A 15,853-nucleotide genomic window follows, 5' to 3' on the forward strand; every position below is an offset into this window, starting at 1 on the left:
GCTCTGTTTAAATTTCCTTTGGCGATATTTTGTAGTTTTCAGTGTACCTGTTTGTGTACTTTTTGTCATATTTATCCCTAATTTACTTTTTTGATATTGTTGTAAATAGTATTATTATTAAAGATTTCAATTTCTTATTTTGTGTTGCTAGTATATAGGGTATAACTGACTTATTATATTGATCTTGTGTTCTGCAAACTTACTATATTCACTAGTTCTAGTAGCTTTTTTGTAGATTAGATCACATTCTCTGCTTAGATGATCATATAGTTTGTGACTAAAGGTAGTTTTATACTTTCCTTTCCAATCTTGATGCCTTTTATTTCTTTTTCTCACTTGATTGCACAGAAATAATGAGAATAGATGTCCTCGTGTTATTCCTGATCTTGGGGAAAAGTGTTCAGTGTCTCACCACTGAGTATGATGTTGGCTATATAGGCTTTTCATAGATGCTCTTTATCAGGTTGAGGAAGTGCCTTTCTATTCCTAGTTCACTGAATCATTTTACCATGAAAAGGTGTTGGATTTTATCAAATGCATTTTTTGCATGTGAGATGATCACATGGTGTTTCTTAATATCTTGTTAGCTGAATGACTTACATTCATTTTCAAATGTTAAACTGAGGCTGCATTCCTGGGATAAACCATACTTAGTCATAATGTATTAACCTCTTAACAATTGTTGGATTCAATTTACTAAAAATTTTGTTTAAAATTTTTGTATCCATATTTATGATGATTGGTATGTAGTTTCTTGTCTTATAATGTTTTTGGCTTTGGTATCGGAGAAGTGCTAGCTCAGAATGAATTGGGAAGTATTCTCTCTTCAGTTTTCTGAAAAACTGTGTAGTATGATATTACTTTTTCTTAAATGTTTGGTAGAATTCATCAGTAAAGGTATCTGGGCTAGGAGCTATCTTTGTGGGAAAAATTTAACCATAAATTTGATGTCTTTAATAGATATAGATCTATTCGAGTTATTTATTTCTTCTTGAGTGAGCTTTGGTAATTTGCATCTTGCAAACAGTTGTTCACTTTATCTAAGTTGTCAAATTTACAGGCATAAAGTTGTTCATAATATTCTCTTATTATCTTATTAGTATCTGTAGAGTCTGTAGTGATTTTACTTACTTGTCTCATTCCTGATATTGCTAATTTGTATCTTCTCTCTTTTTTCCTGATCAGTTTAGTAGACTGACCTTTAGTAATTTTACTGATATTCTCAAAGGGCGACCTTTAGGTTTCATTGATTTTGTTGTATGTTGTATGTTGTTTTTCTGTTTTCTGTTTCATTGATTTCCTCTTTGATCTTTATTATTTCTTGTGTTCTACTTACTTTGGTTTCATTTTTTCTTCTTTTTCTAGTTTCATGCAGTAGGAACTAAGGTCACTGATTTGAGACCTTTCTTCTATTCTAATATAGGTAGGTGATCAGTGCTATAAATTTCCCTGTAAGAACTGCTTTATCAGAATCTCACAAACTCTGATATGTTGTATTTTCATTTTCATCTTGTTAAAAGCACTTTCTAATTTTCCTTTTGATTTCTTCTTTGACCCCTGGGTTACTTAGAGGTGTGCTATTTAATTTCCAAATATTTCAAGATTTTTCCAGACATCTTTCTGTTAATTGATTTCTAATTTAATTCCTTATGACCACAGAACATACTTTGTGTGAGTTAGGTGCTTTTACATGTATTGAGACATATTTTATGGCCCAGAATATGGCCCATCCTGGTAAATGTTCCATGTGCCTTTAAATGTATTTTGTTCCTGTTGGAGACAGGTTCTTCATATGGTTTGATTTAATTTTGTCGTTTATATTTGTTTCCTATTAGTCTCATCTAGTCTTTATTCCCCCTTTCCTCTTTTGCTGCCTTCTTTTGGATGGAACATTTTCTGTGTTTCCTTTTATCTTCTATGATGTTATAGCTCTTCACCCTGCTCTTTTAGTGTTTGCAGTAGGGTTTATAGTATCATCTTTAACTCATCAGCGTGATTTCAAGTTATATTAGGCAACTCTAAGTGTAGTGTAAGAGCTTATACTGTATACCTACACTTTTCTCCTCCTGGTTTTTATGCCATTGCTCTCATATGTTTTTCTTATATATTTGCTATAAAGCCTAGGCTATATTATTGTTTTTATGTTAAACAGTGAATTTATTTTTGACTTTTTATTTTGAAATAATTATAGATTCACAGGAATTTGCAGAGAAATGTATGGGAAGGTCCTGTGTACTTTTACCCATCTCCTTCGGTCTTGATCTCTTGTATAGCTATAGGACGGTATCAAAACCAGGAAACTGGCATTGGTACAACTCAGAGTTTATTCAGATTTCATCAGCTATACATGTATTCATTTATGTATGTGTGTATATGTATTTGTGCAATTTTACTTCTTGTGTGGCTTTGTGTAATTGTCACCACAAGTGAGATATAGTATCTTTTATTATCACAAGGCTCCCTTGTACCTTATAGTCAATCTGTCCCCCTTCCTCTTATCCATGACATCTGGCAATCACTAATCTGTTCTCCATTTTCATATTATAGTTGTTCTAAGAGCATTATATAAATGGAATATTTTACATAGTATCATGCAGTATATAGTCTTTTGCTCTCCCTTGAGACCAGTCCAAGGTTTCATTGCATAAACAATTGGTTCCTTTTAATTGTCCACTAGTATTCCGTGGTTTGGATGTACAATTTATTTAATCATTTACATGTCAAAGGATATTTGTGTCGAGTCTAGTTTATGGCTATTACAAGTAAAGTTGCTGTGGACATTCATGTATAGGTTTTTGAGTGTTGTAGGTTTTTGTTTGGCTGGGATAAATAGCCAAGAGTGCTAATGCTGGGTTGCATAGTAAGTGCATTTTTAGTTTTAGAAGAAAATGCCAAATTATTTTCCAGAGTGGCTATAACCTTTTGTATTCCTACCAGCAGTCTATGGTTGATCCAGTTTTTCCACATTCTTGCCAGCATTGGGATTTTTTACTTTATGGATTGTTTTTAAAGATTTATTTTATTTATGCATCTGAGAGAGAGAGAGAGAGAGACAGAGAGAGAGAGAGAGAGCATGAGTGGAGAGAGGGGAAGAAGGAGAGAGAGAGAATCTTAAGCAGACTCCCCACTGGATATGGAGCCTGACTTGGGGCTCCATCTCATGACCCTGAGATCATGGCCTGAGCTGAAACCAAGAGTTAGATGCTTAACCTACTGAGCACCCAGGTGCCCCTATTTTGGGGTTTTAATATACATTTCTCTAGTTGCTGATGTTTGACATTGGGTCATTTGCTTACTTGCCACCTGTTTATTCTCTTCATTGACATGTCCTCAGCCCACTTTCTAATTGTATTATTTGCTTTGGTGCTATTAGGTTTTGAGAATTATTTATGCATTCTAGACACCAAGTCTTTTGGTAGATATGTGGTTTGTGAACATTTTGTTCCAGTCTATAATTTGTGTTTTTGTTTTCTTGACAGGGCTTTTCACAGAGCAAAAGATTTTAGTTTTTAAGAGGTCCAATTTGTCAAGTCTTCCTTTTTTTAGATCATATTTTTAATGTCAAGTCTAAGCTCTTTTCCTTATCTAAGGTCTTCAAGATTTTCTCCTATTTTTTCTTTTCTAAAATTTCATAATTTTACATTTGAATTGATGAATTTGAGTTAATTTTTATAAGAGGTGTTAAGCTTTGATTGAGGTTCTTTTTTTAAAGATTATTTATATAAATAAATTTATGTATGTATTTATGTATTTGAGAGAGAGAGAGAGAGAGAGAGTGAGCAAGCACAGAGGGAGAGAGAGAAGGGAGGCTCCTGACTGAGCAGGGAGCCTAATGCAGGACTTGATCCCAGGACCCTGGGATCACAACCTGAGCCAAAGGGAAATGCTTAATCGACTGAGCTACTTAAACACCCTGCTTTAGTTGCAGTCTTGTCTTGTCTTTTCTTTTCTCCAATTGACTTTCTCTTTATCACCAGTTTTGAGCACATGAATATGATGTGCTTGGGTGTAGTCTTCATGCTGCATGTATTGGGGTACATAGAGCTTCTTGTATCTGTGGCTTTATAGTTTTCTGTACAATTTGGAAAAATTTCAGCCATTATTTCTTCAAATATATATTTTTTATGTCCCCATGCCTCCACTCTTGGGGGATTCTAATTATGTGTGTATGAGGCTGCTTGACGTTGACCCACAGCTCACTGAAGATTTTATGTCTTTAAATTTTTATTCTCTTCTGTTTCCTTTTTAATAGCTTCTATTGCTATATCTTCAAATTCACTAATATTTTCTTTTGCAATACCTATTTTGCCATTCTGTCTCATCTATTTTTTATTTCAGATAATGTAGTTTTTATCTATAGAAGTTTTTTTTAAGGAATTGTTTAGATATTGGTTGGCATTTTACTTTTTTCAGCTTTATTAAGGTATAATTGACAAATAAAATGGTAAGATATTTAAGTGATGGTTTGATATTATATACATTGTAATGAAAGGGTTTCTCCCATTTAGTTAATTACCATACCCATCATCTCACATATTCATCTTTTTGTGTGTTTATGTAAACATTTAAGTTCTACTCTTAGCAAATTTCAATCATATAACACAGTATTATCAACTGTAGTCACCATATTATGCATTAGTTCCTCAGTCCCTATTCATCCTATAGCTGAAAGCTTATACCCTTTTGCCAACCCTTCTATTGCCTTCCCGTGGCAACCACTTTTCTATTCTGTTTCTATAAACTTGACTTTTTTTTGGTTATTATTTTTTTATTTCACATATAAGTGATACCACGTAGTATTTCTTTTTGTCTGGCTTATTTCACTTAGTGTAGTGTCATCGAGTTCCATGATGTCACAAATGTCAGAATTTCTTATGGCTTAAGGACATTCCATTGTGTACAGGTATGTGTGTGTGTGCACATCTTTATCCATTGTGTGTGTGTGTGTGCACATCTTTATCCATGCATCCCTTGATGGACACTTAGGTTGTTTCCATATCTTGACGGTTGTGAGTAATGCTTCAGTGAACATGGGGGTGGAAATATCTCTTTGATATCCTGTTTACATTTCCTTTGGATATATAACCAGAAGTGAAATTGCTGGATCATATGGCATTGCCATTTTTAATTTTTTGAGGAACCTCCATACTGTTTTCTTAAAGATTTTATTTTTTTATTTGACACAGAGAGAGAGAGAGAGAGAGAGAGAGAGAGAGAGAGTGCATGAGCTGCATGAGCACAAACGGGGAGGGGCAGAACAAGAAAGAGAAGCAAACTCCACACTCAGCATGGAGCCTGATGTGGGGCCCAATCTCAGGACTATGGGATCATGACCCAAGCCAAAGGCAGACACTTAACCGATGGAGTCCCCCAGGCGCCCCCTCCATACTGTTTTCTATAGTGGTTGCACCAATTTACATTCCTATCAACAATGCACAAGCTTTTTGGTTTGTTGTAGTCCCATTTATTTATTTATTTTTGCTTTTGTTGTTTTTGGTTTTTGATATCAAATCCAAAACTCATCACCAAGACGAATGTCAAGGAGTTTACCTGTTTTCTTCTAGGAGTTTTATAGTTTCAGGTATGAGATTTACTTATTTATTTTATATATATATTTTAAGATTTTATTTATTTACTCATGAGAGACAGAGAGAGAGAGAGAGAGAGAGAGAAAGAGAGAGTGGCAGAGACACAGGCAGAGGGAGAAGCAGGCTCCATGTAGAGAGCCCAATGTGGGACTTGATCCCAGGTCTCCAGGATCACACCCTGGGCCAAGGCGGCCCTAAACCGCTGAGCCACCCAGGTTGCCCCAGGTCTGAAATTTAAGTCTTCAATTGATTTTGAGTTGATTTTTGTATATGGTGTAAGACTAGGGTTCAATTTTATTATTTTGCTTGTAGCTGTCCAATTTTCCCAGCACCATTGATTGAAGAGACTGACTTTTCCCCATTGTATATTCTTGGCTCCTTTGTCATAAATTAGTTGACCAAATATGTATGGGTTTATTTTTGAGCTCTCTGTTCTGTTCTATTTCTCTATATTGTCTATAAGTTTTATAAGAGTCTTTAAGAAGTATGTCTCATGTGTCCACTTAAATTTTGAATACATATAATACAATTATATTTTTATGTCTCTTCTGTTAATTATAATGTTGGGGGCTATCAGTTCTGGATCAGTTTATTTTGATTGATCATTCTCTTTGTTAAGAATGATTTTCCTATTCCTTTGTGCGGTTAGTAGTTTTTGATTAGATGCCTAACATTGTTAAATTCACCATATTGAATGATAAGTATTTTTGTATTCCTATTAATGTGAAAAACAATTTTTTGAAGATTTTATTTGTCTACTTATTATTTATTATTTTTAATATTTTTATTGTAGTTCAATTTGCCAACATATAGCATAACACCCAATGCTCATCCCATCAAGTGCCCCCTCAGTGCCCGTCACCCAGTCATCCCCACCCCCTGCCCACCTCCCTTTCCACCACCCCTTGTTCGTTTCCCAGAGTTAGGAGTCTCTCATGTTCTGTCTCCCTTTCTGATATTTCCCACTCATTTTTTCTCCTTTCCCCTTTATTCCCTTTCACTATTTTTTATATTCCCCAAATGAATGAGACCATATAATGTTTGTCCTTCTCCGATTGACTTCTTTCACTCAGCATAATACCCTCCAGTTCCATCCACGTCGAAGCAAATGGTGAGTATTTGTCGTTTCTAATGGCTGAGTAATACTCGATTGTATACATAAACCACATCTTCTTTATCCATTCATCTCTCGATGGACACCGAGGCTCCTTCCATAGTTTGGCTATTGTGGACATTGCTACTATAAACATCGGGGTGCAGGTGTCCCGGTGTTTCATTGCATCTGTATCTTCGGGGTAAATCCCCAGCAGTGCAATTGCTGGATCGTAGGGCAGATCTATTTTAAACTCTTTGAGGAACCTCCACACAGTTTTCCAGAGTGGCTGCACCAGTTCACATTCCCACCAACAGTGCAAGAGGGTTCTCCTTTCTCCGCATCCTCTCCAACATTTGTTGTTTCCTGCCTTGTTAATTTTCCCCATTCTCAGCGGTGTGACGTGGTATCTCATTGTGGTTTTGATTTGTATTTCCCTGATGACCAGTGATGTGGAGCATTTTCCCATGTGCTTGTTGGCCATGTCTGTGTCTTCCTCTGTGAGATTTCTGTTCATGTCTTTTGCCCATTTCATGATTGGATTGTTTCTTTCTTTGCTGTTGAGTTTAGTAAGTTCTTTATAGATCTTGGATACTAGCCCTTTATCTGATAGGTCATTTGCAAATATCTTCTCCCATTCTGTAGGTTGTCTTTTAGTTTTGTTGACTGTATCCTTTGCTGTGCAAAAGCTTCTTATCTTGATGAAGTCCCAATAGTTCATTTTTGCTTTTGTTTCTTTTGCCTTTGTGGATGTATCTTGCAAGAAGTTACTGTGGCTGAGTTCAAAAACGGTATTGCCTGTGTTCTCCTCTAGGATTTTGATGGAATCTTGTCTCACATTTAGATCTTTCATCCATTTTGAGTTTATCTTTGTGTATGGTGAAAGAGAGTGGTCTAGTTTCATTCTTCTGCATGTAGATGTCCAATTTTCCCAGAACCATTTATTGAAGAGACTGTCTTTTTTCCAGTGGATAGTTTTCCCTCCTTTGTCGAATATTAGTTGACCATAAAGTTGAGGGTCCACTTCTGGATTCTCTATTCTGTTCCATTGATCTATGTGTCTGTTTTTGTGCCAGTACCACACTGTCTTGATGACCACAGCTTTGTAGTACAACCTGAAATCTGGCATTGTGATGCCCCCAGCTCTGGTTTTCTTTTTTAATATTCCCCTATTTGGGGTCTTTTCTGATTCCACACAAATCTTAAGATGATTTGTTCCAACTCTCTGAAGAAAGTCCCTGGTACTTTGATAGAGATTGCATTAAATGTGTAAATTGCCCTGGGTAGCATTGACATTTTCACAATATTAATTCTTCCAATCCATGAGCATGGAACATTTTTCCATCTCTTTGTGTCTTCCTCAATTTCTTTCAGAAGTGTTCTGTAGTTTTTAGGGTATAGATCCTTTACCTCTTTGGTGAGGTTTATTCCTAGGTATCTTATGCTTTTGGGTGCAATTGTAAATTTCTCTTCTTAATTTCTCTTTCTTCAGTTTCATTGTTAGTGTATAGAAATGCCACTGACTTCTGGGCATTGATATTGTATCCTGCCACACTGCCAAATTGCTGTATGAGTTCTAGCAATCTTGGGGTGGAGTCTTTTGGGTTTTCTATGTACAGTATCATGTCATCTGCAAAGAGAGAGAGTTTGACTTCTTCCTTGCCAATTTGAATGCCTTTTATTTCTTTTTGTTGTCTTATTGCTGAGGCTAGGACTTCTAGTACTATGTTGAATAGCAGTGGTGAGAGTGGACATCCCTGTCTTGTTCCTGATCTTAGGGGCAATGCTCCCAGTGTTTCCCCATTGAGAATGATATTTGCTGTGGGCTTTTCATAGATGGCTTTTAAGATGCTGAGGAATGTTCCCCCTATCCGTGCACTCTGAAGAGTTTTGGCCAGGAATGGATGCTGTATTTTGTCAAATGCTTTCTCTGCATCTGTTGAGAGGATCATATGGTTCCTGTTTTTTCTCTTGCTGATATGATCAATCACATTGATTGCTAACATTTCATTTTTAAATCCTCTCTATACCAACCTGGGGCTCAAACTCACAATTTGGAGATCAAGAGTCACATGCTCCACTGACTAAGCCAGCCAAGTTCCCTGAGAAACAATAAAAAAAACAAAAAACAACAACAAAAAAAACTACCAGGACCTTTATTTTTGCTTTGTTTTATTAAAAAAATAAATATGTTATAAAGCTTTTATTTTCCTTCAGGGAGTAAAAAAGGAACAAGTTTTATAAAGTCAAATAAGCAATGGTAACTTTAAAAAGATTGGGAATCAATGGTTTACAAGTTATAATTGAAAGAAAGAATGAGAGCTCCATCTGGCCATTAATGGCGGCAAGCAAGATCAACCAGAGCAAAATAGATAACTGTTTGGAAGCCCTGATAAGTGCTTAAACAGACTGATTCACTGAGACATCGGTATAGATATATTTTTGCTATGTGTATTTTTTAAGACTTATTTATTTATATAGAGAACATGTGCATGAGCAGGAGGGGCAGACAACGGGAGAGAGACTCTGAAGCAAACTCCCTGCTGAGCATGGAGCCGGATGCCGGACTTGATTTCATGACCCTGAGATTATGACCTGAGCCAAAATCAAGTTGGATGTGTAACAGACTGGGCCACCCAGGCACCCTGCTATGTGTATTTTAATAAGTCCTGGTGATGTTTTTGAGTTTTGTTCTGGGATGCAGTTAAGTTCATGGTAAACAGTTTTCTGCTATAAATCTACCCTTTGTTCATGAGCTCCACATGCAACTGCTCTCAGCTCTGTCATATTGGGCCGCCCTGATGTCTCTTCCAAGATGCTTTTTTTCTTGGTCATTCAGAATCCCTCACTTCTCATAAGAACACTCACAGGTTTTCACAGGAGGAGCTTTCTCTTTCTTCCCTGAGTTTTTTTGCCTTGAAACCCTATGGCTATTGGCTAACAGGGAAGAGGCTCCTTCATATGTCCTTTATTTTATCAGGATTTCTTGTTTATTTTCAGGCATCATTCTTCTTCCACCCTATGCAGGCTGACATTTTTCTTTTTTTTTCTTTCTCTTTTCTCCTTTGACTCTTTTAAAACTTCAGTTATGAAAGGTTTTAAGCCTGCCAAAATATAGAAAGATGATGGTACAGTGGGCTCCCATGCAGTCATCAACAATCATCCATTCAGAGGTGGGGGGACGGGGTCACTGGATGATGGGCATTAAGGAGGGCAGGTGCTGTGATGAGCACTAGGTGTTATATAAGACTGACGAATCATTGATCTCTACCTCTGAAACCAGTAATACGTTATATGTTAATTAATTGAATTAAAATAAATTAGAAAAACCCCCAGTCATCTACTCTTGCAACTGCATTTTTCTAATGCTGTGGAATTGCAAACATTAGGGACTTCTTTTCTTTTCTTTTCTTTTCTTCAAGATTTTATTTATTTATCCATGAGAGAGACAGAGAGAGAGGCAGAGACATAGGCAGAGGGAGAGGCAGGCTTCCTGCGGGGAGCCTGATGTGGGACTTGATCTTGGGACTCCAAGATCACACCCTGAGTTGAAGGCATCACAGCACTGAGCCATCCAGGCATCCCCATTTTTTTTTCAAGATTTATTAGGGACTTATTTTCAAGTTGCTTCAGAAATCATGTGGTGGGGGATGTGCAGCCCTTTTTGTCTCATGTGGTGTGGGTATAGGACTCTTGGTTTATTATCCAGGTTAGGGTGCATACAACATAAGAACTAAGGGTCTCCAGGGGACACAGTAGCATCTCAAATCCTCTCTGACTTTTTGTTTTATGCACACTCCTTAAGTGAAACCTGTAGCTTTCATTCTGTGCTTTGTTCCTAGTCTCTGGGTGATTTAGGCCATATTTCCTCTTTCATCTAGATTTATATCCATGAATGCAGTTCCTAAGCTACTTTCTTCTTCTTTTCTTCTTTCTTCTTCTTCTTTTCTGAGTACATATATACCTGGAGTGTCCTTTATATATCAACTGTGCCTAATGAGTAAAAGCAAACTAGCATAACATAGTAAGAGTCTCTTAGAATCTTGGCACCACTTCTTACTAGTTGATGTGACTTCTCCAAATTTGCTAAGCCTCTCTGAGATCCAGCATCATCATCTGTAACTTGAATAATGCCCACCTTCAGGAGGATGACTAGGATTAGAAGTGATGCAAGTAGAGTGCCCCTCACTGTGCGCTATGCTTAGGAATAACTCAGTAGATGACAACTAGTGTATTGACAGATGCAGTGTGGCTGTGCAATGGATAGCAGAGGGAATTGTCCCCAAGTGGCTGGCCACACAGGCACCAGAAATACTCAGATACTGACTAAAGTCTCTTCAGGATCCAGCAACAGACCCATAACCAAACTCATAAATGCCACTTCCTGGACTCCAAGGCTCCTGCAAATATACCAAAATCTAATTTCTGCTTCTATCTTTATGGGCAAATTCTTTTTTATAACAGGAATAGACATTTCCAGCAGCTCATTTCAAGGGGATTTACTAAATTTATGGTCTCAGGCATCTAGTTTTGGGCATTGTGCCCAAAACCATGTCCTCATAGCCACGGTAATGCTTGCAATGAGTCTATCAGTCCAGTACATCTCTGCTGGGGCGTTTTGCTGAGTTTATTTGTGGACAGGCTGCTTCTCAAAACCATAGGCTGTTAGTGGACAGGCATATAAATTAGACTGAAGAAGTGCTTCAAGGTTTCACACAGAGGAGGGAATGTTGAGTCCCACTTTCTCTGTTTCTCCCTCTGTGTTTCTGTCTCTCTGGTTCTTTGCCTTGCTGTCTCTCTGACTGACACATGCACACACACTCACACAGACCTCATCTTTTGGATATTATATTGTTTAGGTTCCGAAGAGGTATGTTCACCTCTGTGTATTCTTTCCAAAGTGGAGAGATGGTCTTTCTCAGCTTTCTCCCTATATATTACGGGAGTACCAAAATATGTCATGGTTAATCATCTGTAGGTGTCTTGAGGTTGTAAATTCTGTCTAAAAGCTAAAGACACTCTCAAGAAAAATCAGTGAAAATTGTGTGGAGATGCTCACCCTTTTGTCCTAAACAAACAAAGTTAGGGGAGAAAAGGACTATTTGAAGGGGATCTGGAAAGAGAGCTCTAACTATTGCTTGCTGATATGAGATCCCTTCTCACCTTGGATTCACAATGTTATGTCTTCCTTTTGGCAGGGACCACTATCGGCAGGGGAATTGCCTAGGAAAGAAAAGTGTTTCAAAAAGAAACAGTGGGGCTTTTCCCTCTTTCCTTTTTCAAAATTGTAGTCTTCAACTAAGAACAATAGCTGGAACTGTGTCTCTAGCACCTTTCATTACGTTTTACACATAGTAAGCATTCAATAATTATTCTGGATGCTGAATGTATAAATATGTATTAGTTACATATCTGCTGTGTGGCCTTTGTTTGGTGCTGTGTGGACCACTGAAGAGGCACAACTCAGAATCCCTCACTTTCGCTGAGATTGCCATCTAGATGGGACATAGCAATTTGGGGAAACGCTTGGCCATGATTCATCAAATATCTTGTCTGCTTCATTTTATTTTTCTTTTCCTTCGGGACTCCAATTGTACATATATTAAAGCTTTTGATAATGTCCCCCAAGTTCCTGAAGCTCTATTAATTTTTCTTTTTTTCCTTTTGCTCTTCAGATCAGAAAATAAATCTGTTAATTTGTCTTCAAGTTTATGGACTCTCCTGTCATCTTCATTCTACTGTTAAGCCCATCCAATGATTTCAAACACTTGAGATACATATTTTTCAGCTCTAGAATGTCTATTTAGTTTTTTAAAATAGTTTCTAGTTACCTACTGATACTTCCTACTTTTTGTTTATTATAAGCATACTTTGTGTCCTTGAAATTAGTTATAATAATTGTTTTATATCCCTCATCTGCTAATCCCAATATGTGAATCGTTTCAGGGTTGATCTTCATTTTTTTTTTTCTTGAGTATAGATGTCTTCCTGTTTCTTTGAATGTTAAGTAATTTTGAACCATGTTCTGGACGTTATGAATTGAGTGACATGTTGTAGAGATTCTTAGTTCTGCTATGTTCTCCTGAAGAGTTTTGATTTGTTTTGTTTTGTTTGCTTTTGGATAGTAGGCAGTTAACTTGGCTGAATTCAGATTGCTAATTTTGTCTTCCCTGCTGTGAATGGTCAGTCCAATTTCTCCTTTCATTTAGGTCTTTGCTGGACTGCTTGAAGTCTGCTTCATACAAATGTGATTCAGCATGAATCAAGAGATTTGGGCAAAATTTATACACACAATTTGGGGCTCCCCCTTCCTGGATCTGCTCTCTTCAGGATTTCCCCCTCTGCTTTACAGCAGCTGTGTCTGTCTTGACTCTGTGCTCTGTCTTCAGGTCATTAGACTTTGGGTTTTCTTTCTGACTTTTGGCTCTTTTGTATAGTGAGGCCTTACCTCAGGATCAAAGCCATAAAAAAAGTGGGAAACACACCCAGTTCTTTGCCTTCATCCAAGTGTTGACTTCCTCCCAGTATCCACCTCTTTTTGGCTATTCCCCAATGTCTTCAGATAGTTGTCTTTATATTTTGCCCAGGGTTTATAGCTGTTATTTGTGAGAAGGTTGCTCTGACAGAAACCACATGGCCGTGACTGGAAACAACCTAGTTCGGTGTGTAGGATCACAAGATAGAGACAGATAAGCAAGTCACTGTCACAGAAGGACTCAGAGATGAAAGTAATTGGACTTACACAGAGGCTTGTAAGGGAGTCCAGGCTTTGGAAAGACAGGCTTTTTAAGGAAAAAATGCAACAGTATTTAAAGGAAAGAAATGACCAAATCTCTGAGATTCCGGTTGGTCTGTGTGTGGTAGAAAAATTGTAGTTTTCCTGCATGATTTTAGCACTTACAGAGGCCGAGACATATCTTTAGGCACTAGCAGTGCAAAAGGTAGGGAGACAGATGATTTTGTCGGGGTCGGTAACCTGCAGAAAAGGCTTAACATTTCCTCTTTTGAGGTCTGGAATGACACAGACTGATTCTGGTTTTCCTGGTTTTTGTTGTTTGTTGATTTTATCTCTGGGTGCAAAGTAGATGCGTACGTGTCCCATCTGTGTGGGTTAGCAGAGCGTTGGTTGTATTTTCACCATCTCTCCTTCATGCCCCACTCTGATGCTCGGATTTGACCCCATAGATGGCTTTGAGGTTTTCAGATTTGGTGTAACTCAACTGATATTTTGTTTTATTTCACTGGTTTTATTTACATAGTGCACAAGATATGTTAATACACAGATCTTCCTTGACATACAAGGGACTTATGTCTGATAAACCCCTTATCATTTGAAAATATCACTAAGCGGAAAGTTCATTGACTATACCTAACCTACTGAACAGTACCTTTTAGTCCCACTGACCTCAGTACTGCTCAGAAACCTACATCAGCCTACAGTTGGGCAAAATCATCTAACACAAAGCCTGTTTTATAGTAAAGTATCGAATATCTCATGTAATTTATTGAATATTGTACTGAAAGTGAAAGACAGAATGGTTGTATGGGTACAGAATGGAGGTCAGTGGATCGGCATTGACCCTTGTGATGACTGACTAATGGGGATCAGGGACTGCTCCCCAGCATCACCAGAGGATAGCACAGACCACTAGCCTGGGATAAGATCACAATTCCCCATTGGAAGTGTGGTTTCTCCTGAAAAGGGTATCACTGTTATAGGGTTGAAAACCAGTGAGTGGAGACATCCTAAGTCAGGGACTGTCTGTATGGAGGCATCCTTGTTACATATTAATAAAACCAGGGCAGTTCTGATTTCAGAATTACGTTGTAAATCCTCTACAGTTGTAAGTTACTTCTATCAGCTCATCTCCTGAGCTAAGGACCAAGAACCATCCAATTTGCTTCTAGGAGGTTTGCCTGCAGTAGCCTGTAGGGTACCCTCTGTCTGAGAGGCTCAGCGCTGTCACATTCTGGCCCATAGGGAAACTCTTTACCTGTAAAGCTGATACTCTGTAAGCCATGAAGTAGGTTTCAGGACAGTTTTCTTGGAAGTAGTATCCTGGAATTGGCTATCACTGGCTCACATGAGTTGATTTTTAAATCTACAGGAATTTTGTAAGCTGTGTGTTAAACCAGGCCATTATTAGAAATTAAACTTTATCATTTACAGTTAAATATATTATATTTAACATAGTGGTCATAAATGTTCAAACCTCATCCTTCCTGATTGTTGCCTGACATTTTACTTTTTTTTTTAAAAAGATTTTTATTTATTTATTCATGAGACACACACACACACACACACACACACACACACACACACAGAGAGAGAGAGACAGAGAGAGGCAGAGACACAGGCAGAGGGAGAAGCAGGCTCCATGCAGGAAGCCCGACATGGGACTCGATCCCAGGTCTCCAGGATCAGGCCCTGGGCTAAAGGCAGCACTAAACCGCTGAGCCACCGGGGCTGCCCACATCTTACTTTTTAATGTAAGCTCTTGAGGTTGTTCACACTTTTCGTATCTTGGTGGTGGAGATACTCTGAAGTGGTGTGCTACTGCGTGTCCACTCCCAACCCTGTGTTCAAGGGTGTCTTGTTGAAGTTGGCAATGACGAGAGTATTCATAACACAGGAATTGGCAAACACCACCAGGCGCTGCCTTTCCTTTGGAGAGCTGGTTGTTAAACAGTTATCAACATATCAGTGGTCGTAGGCATTTCCCTTCAACCTGTAAAGCATAGCCCTTGGTCCTGGAGGAGCTTGCCATATCTAATTAAATGGAGTTTCTATCTTGCTTATTGTTGCAAATTTGATTTACCAGGTTCAATCTTATAGGAAAGAGGGTGGATTTTTATTGGTCCTAAGTAAATAATTACACAATCACGGAAAGTAAAGGAACTTAGTAAAAGTGTTTGGAGTAATATTTAACCACTGTTACCATTGTTTTGGGTAATTTGTAAAGTCTAGTAATATATTCTCCAGAATCAGTATTTTCAGATTTCTCTTTTAATTTCCTCATTTAAACTATATACTATAAAATTTCACCAGAAGTTTATTTTTCCTCCTGAATTCTAAGGAGGGATGTTAGAATATTATATCACTTACAGAATGTTCCATTCCAGTTTATTTTTTTTCCATTCCAGTTTATGAAAGCATGTTAAACTGATGGCT

Source organism: Canis aureus, chromosome 6 (assembly GCF_053574225.1).
Source record: "Canis aureus isolate CA01 chromosome 6, VMU_Caureus_v.1.0, whole genome shotgun sequence".
NCBI classification, from domain to species: domain Eukaryota; kingdom Metazoa; phylum Chordata; class Mammalia; order Carnivora; family Canidae; genus Canis; species Canis aureus.